This window comes from Corvus cornix, chromosome 11 (assembly GCF_000738735.6).
Source record: "Corvus cornix cornix isolate S_Up_H32 chromosome 11, ASM73873v5, whole genome shotgun sequence".
In the NCBI taxonomy this organism is placed as follows: domain Eukaryota; kingdom Metazoa; phylum Chordata; class Aves; order Passeriformes; family Corvidae; genus Corvus; species Corvus cornix.
Window position 1 is genome coordinate 8293341 of NC_046341.1, and position 6000 is coordinate 8299340.

Here is a 6000-nt window from a genome sequence, read left to right on the forward strand (position 1 = left end):
TTGCAATGACTTGTTAATCAGGTGAGATAGCAGAGACCGGATCTGTTTGAACAGATTAGCCTGCCACTGAGACAGGGAACAGGGAGGAGGAGGGTGGAAATCAGCAATTTCATGCCCTGCAATGCAGTACAGAACATCTTCCCAGTGTTTACTTGCAATAACTCACATGCACCCCTGCCAGGAACAGCCTCTGTTGGCAGACACTGACCAGAACAGCCACACCCCTGTACATTTAAGAACTGATCGGATCCTCCAGGAGCAGTGACTGCGAGAACAACACAGACATCAGCTTGATTTGATCTGATCTGGTCCACTTTCTCTTTTCATTACCAAGATAAAAAAGCTGTGAGTATAAGAAGAACCAACTTCTCAGAGTGCTGAAACCAAAAGAGTGAAAAATCAGTGCTACAGAATTGCACCCAAACCTGCACTTTTTAGCTGCAGAACACCACGTTAATACCATGCAAGGGCTGTCACATAAGTTTGCCTGTGTAGGACAATTGCAACAACTCTGTGAGACTGAACCCAATTCAGCAAACATGGAATAAACTGGTTACTTTGGAGCAAGTTAAAGTATCTGTGATTATAACCAAGCACTGGAAGTAACATCTCAAAGCTTAGAGAGCCAACACTAAACAGATTTTTCTAAGTGATAGAATTCAAACATTTAGACTGAATATTCATATACTTGTAGCAAACAACTTTGTCTCCACCCTGACAGAATTTACTGCATTCAAGAGACTGCAGTCTGACTCTTCGAGCTGCTGTGCAAGGTAGAAACTGCTACCACAGTAACGAGCACAGTGATGGCAGATTTTCATGTCTGGCTAGGGAAGGAGCAACAACTGACACCCAAGGGAAAGAAAATACGTCAGAAATTAAATTAACTTCGGTGAAACCAGATTGACCTTGGGCTAAAAGCCAGGACTGAAAAGGCCCTTCTATAAAACAACTTTGATGACTTATCAATAGAAGCTGCTGCATTAGACTACGATTCCATTAAACCCCAGTTTAATTTCCCCAACATTTAAAACCACACATAAGCACTATATATTGTACAAATGACTAAGTTTAAGCCAGAAAGAAACCAGAAAAGATTACAAGTTTCTTAAGTCTATTCAGACTGATTATAATTGATGATTTCTTACCTAAAAAACATTTAAAAACTTCTCAAGAGTACTACAATGCTACCTAAGGAAGAAAACTGTAGCTATTCTACTCCAAATATGGCCACGATGAACATTTTACTGTACTGGATTCAGAAAGACACAAAGCTGAAATACTCCAATGCATGTGGAAGTGTCTGTTGTACTTCACACACTGACAGGGTTTGTGTCAACTAACCAATTAACTTTGAGAAACAGTAAAAAAATTAGATTTTTCCAGTGCTCTGGGAAAAGGAAAGGAAGATGTCACAAGGGAAAAGGAGAAAGAAAGCATCACCCACTCCATTCAGAGTAGCTGATGAACCAAGAGTTCCACAAGTTGCAGAAAGATTCTTCAAAACAGGAAACAAAAAGGAAGAAATCCCATGATGGCCTCTCGAAGAGGCTCCCACCTCAAAGTGCTCAAGAGACCCAGTCTGATGAGTCAGGATCAGCTTCTTGTGGAAAGAAAATACAAGAGCACAAGTAGTAAGAGCAAGCCAGCAATGCTCTACTTCTACAGTCAAGATCTGATGTAAAAGTGCTTCTTCGACATGTTCCAAGCCTGGGCTGCTACAGAGAGTGGAGCAGCTTCTGTCTACTAAGCTAAACATGAATAATTAAAAGATCCATTTTGCAGACCAGGGGAATTCTGTTTGAGAAGCAGCAATAATACCCAGCTCTTGCATGGCACTTGGCATAAGCAGACATCAGACATTTCAGAGAAGTCAACAACATAATCCCTGTGTTATGGACAGGGGAACTGATTAAGAAACAGAGATGAAAATCAAAGAGCAGGTGGACAAATGTACAACCCAAGTATCTGCTGCACATTTTCAGCACACCATCCTCTTGTCTGTAAAACACAATAACATTTATCAAACCTAACAGATGGAAAACTACCACACCCTAATTACACCAAACCCAGATAAAATCACAATAGGCCATCTTAGAAACAAATACCCTAAAGCTTCAATCTATATTTGGTACCCCATGTGGCACAACAGCCTGTTCCCCCGCAACAAAAGGCAGATGCAGGAAAATCCTGCATAGACCACACAACAACCTTCCAAACCTATTGTTTCTTCTACCACCGATCAATTAATGCTCCTCTGCCTCCTATAAAAAGGCTTTCAGTCCTGCGTATTTTCTTCTTCATCTCATCTGTAGATAGATATGCTAAAGTCCAATCTTCTTATGACCCCAGAGAGCCCTTACAGTAGGTATGTTGAACAAAAATGGGTTTTTTCAAAGTTTTAAAGGCAGTAACATTGAGTTACTTGCACTGTGAGAAAGGACAAGAAAGGGCACACAACACTTCTCTACACTGTTCATTATTTAAACTGGACCTGAAGAATAGGATTTGAAGTGATTTCTACCAACACACACTATCACACATTTGTCATCACTTCCTTTTACCTGCCATAAGTTCCTCATAGTGGTCTCAAGTCCCCACTGTTCTGAGTAACTGACTCTGCTGGCAGTTTTGCAATCTTACCACTCTCCCTCTTTTCCAAAGACTTAGTCTTTATTTTAAGCACCCAACTCAGCAGGGCACTAACTTCCACAGTGGGGCAAACCAACCCTCATTAGATAGAGCACTAGGTTTAGTATTTTAAATTCCATACATGAAAACTCATATCCTTCCTCCTCACCGAATTTCCTGTCACAGCAGCACCACGGAAACATTATGGATTTAGATGACAGAATCACATACATTCTTCCAAGCAATTTTAAGCTTTTTCTATTTGTAAGTTTTCACAAGGAGGAGGAAAACTTTTTAAGACACAATGTAAGTGAAACAGCAGTAAAGCACACAGGAGCTGGTGTTCCTTTGTCACCATCACCTTAGCTCTCCATAACTACTGTCCCTAAAACAACACGACCAAATTGCAGAAGAGAAGCAGCCCTTCTTTGCACCTGGACTTTAATTCAAGCCCTCCCACTCACTGTTCATATATTCTGGGTTAGAATAACACTGGAATACAGATGGCGCCTAATACTCCACAGCAGTTGCTCATCAGATACCAAATACATTCAGTGCATCCACAGCTCAAGGTTTAACACAAAGGCAGTTCAACACCACAGAAATCTGGCTGTTGTCTGCAGCTGGGACCAAACAGCAAAAGGAAGTTACTCTGTACACTCTGTAATGACTCTGGGAAAACCATAAACAAATAGCATTCTTTAGGTTCAGGAATAGAATTCTGCAGCCAAGGTGTGCTGTAAGAAATCCTTAGAGTCATTCTCACTGTTTTGCAGAAGTCAGTATCGCTGTTGGTAGAAAGGACTTGTGACCCGGGGTACTGGGCAAGGCCTATTCATAAGCTCCTTCAAGGATAGGCAGAACGGTCCATGTAAAGTGATTAAAGACACCTATCCTCTCCTGCATCAAACTTGCTGATCTGAAAAGGACCAAAGCCCCAAATATCATAAATGGTTTACCTTCTGTACCCTGCCAGGCACGTATGAAAGCAACACTTGGCAACTTTGTGGTTGTTTTATGGGATGATTCTTGGGGCTGTCAAGTGCAGGGACAGGAGCTGGACTCGATGATCCTTGTGGATCCCTTCCAACCCAGGATATTCTGATTCTATGAACTGCAGGGGCACACAAGCTTACCAAAACCTGCCATGAAACAGCAGTTGAGCCAGGGGCAGGCCTGCAAGCACTGTGCTTTTCATGAGTTACCACCACCGCACACCTGACAGCAGGTAGAATTTCCTTTATACAAACCTTCCAGTATCTGAAGCGGCCCTACAGCAAAGCCAGAGAGGGACTCTTTGTCAGGAATTGTAGTGCGAGGACAAGGAGTAATAGACAAACATTGAGAGAAGGGAAGTTTAGATTTAGGAAGAAATTCTTTACTGTGAGGGTGGTGAGACACTAGCACAGGTTGCCCAGGGAGGTTGTGGCTGTCCCATCCCTGGCAGTGTCCAAGACCAGGTTGGATAATGCCTTGAGCAATGTAGTCTAGCAGAAGGTGTCCCTACCCGTGTGTGTGGGGGGGGGGGGGGGGGGGGTGTTGGAAATAGATAAGCTTTAAAGTCCCTTCCAACCCCTTAACATTCTATGAACTCCTAGGAACCAACCAGTAAACCCACAGTGGTGAAGAACGACCCCCATGCACAGAACTTGAAAAAGAAACCAAACACCACACATACACAAACCCGTTCTCCTGAAACCTTCCCAGACAACGAACTTCTGCTTCCTGAAGCACCAGCACGGCACTTCGTTTAAACACTAAACTCCCCTTCTACAGCCGGGCTTGGCACTGCCGACCAGCACAACCCCGCTCGGAAGGAGACCCCTCCTCGCGCATCCACAGCCGGCCCCGCTGCGTTAGCGCGGGTTATTGACAGGAGCAGCTTCCGGGGAGCCCCAGGAGGGCCCACCAGGAGGCCTGCAAACGCTCCCAGCCAGCCTCCCGCCGCAGCGGCCTGCACGGGCCAGAGAGGGAGCCATGGGCGGGGGGCGGCTACCGGGAGCTCCGAACCCGAGGGGTAGCGGGCAACGATCACCGGAGGCGGGGAAGAAGCGAGGGAAAGAGGCGGAGTGACGCCAAGCCCCGGCCCGCCCGCACGGCACCCTCACCTCACCTGCGCTCCGCGCCGCCCGCCGCGCCCGCCGTGCCCGCGCCGCGCGCCCCCATTGGCTGCCCTCTCGCCCGTCCCCGCGCTCCTATTGGCCGAGCCGCCGCGCTTCCCCGCGCCGCGCGCTTCTATTGGCCCCGCCGCTGCTCTCCGCCGCGCGCCGGTTCCCGCCCCCTCGCGAGAACAACTTCATTGAGGCGCTCGGAGGCGGGTGCGGACCGAATGTTGGGGGGGCGGGGGGCGGCTGCCGCCGGAGACCACGGGTTCGAGGCTGCCTCCCGCCTCCCCGCGCTGCGCGGGCCGCGCCGCGGCGAAATCACTGAAAGAAGAGATTATCAGACAGAAATAAAGTGCATGGGGTTATTCCTCTCTATTCGCCCTCTCCCTTCTTAGTCACAGCTAACTCTTGCTGGCAGACCCCGTCTGCGAGCTGATTCCTTGGGAGGTAAAATGAGGATAACGAATTCATCCCGATTTTGCCTCCAATGGCCAAATACACCAACAAACAAACTCACAGCCAGCAGGTACTCTCAGCATCCCCTGTACAATGGTGTCCTGAGGGTCCTGTGTTTGGTCCCCTGTTGCGTACACACACATAATACCCTTAAACCAGATACTGCCAATGTCACAGGATTTGTCGGGCAAAATCCGGGAACTGGGAATTTCATGGACCCACAAGGGTACATCCAACAGCCTGCTTGTGTAAGAGATGATGTCTGGACCTTGCCACTGTTCCAAAATATCATCCATCAAATCTTCAAAGCTGAACAGATTCCTCATTAATACAGCCTCTATTTCCGAAAGTTCCCGTGTAAAAAGGAGTTCCAGAGGCAGCGCTGGCACCAGCCGCAGTCGCTCTCCACAATTGCAAAGTGCATGCAGGGGGTCAGGGTACATTCTTGCCTGTGGCTTCAGTTTGAGGGGAGCACTTGTCCCCGGCAGGATGCCCTGGTGGGATGGATGCCCCGGTAGGAAAGATGCCTTGGTGGGACGGTTGTCCTGGTGTGATGGGTGTCCTGATGAGATGGGTGCCCCGACAGGGTGGTCGTGCCACCCCAGCTCTCCCTGAGCCCTTCCAGGCTCCCGGGGCACCTTTCCAGAGCGAGGAGGAGAGTCCTGGTCCGCCCGGCGACCGGCGCTGGTGCCCTCCGGAGCAGGATGGGAAAACAACCACCCTGAGGGGCTGGGACCAGGACAGAGCAGACACAGGCGGCGACAGAGGGAAGCGGGGACAGGCAGGAAGCCGGGGCCGGGCGGGCGGC

The 6000-nt window shown here is 48.2% G+C and overlaps 1 protein-coding gene across 3 annotated transcripts in view; it reads right to left on the reverse strand.

Moving 5' to 3' along the window:
- Window positions 1-4778, reverse strand: part of NUP93 (nucleoporin 93) — a 79692-nt gene extending 74914 nt beyond the window's left edge. The window contains exon 1 of one of the 3 annotated variants that reach the window (XM_039558383.1): window positions 4745-4778. The gene's annotated coding sequence lies outside the window, so the exon portion shown is untranslated. Of the gene's footprint in view, window positions 1-4309; window positions 4395-4739 lie in introns of those variants that run through there. The other 2 variants (XM_039558384.1, XM_039558385.1) reach the window with 2 other exon arrangements.
- Between the last annotated feature and the right edge of the window lie 1222 nt (window positions 4779-6000).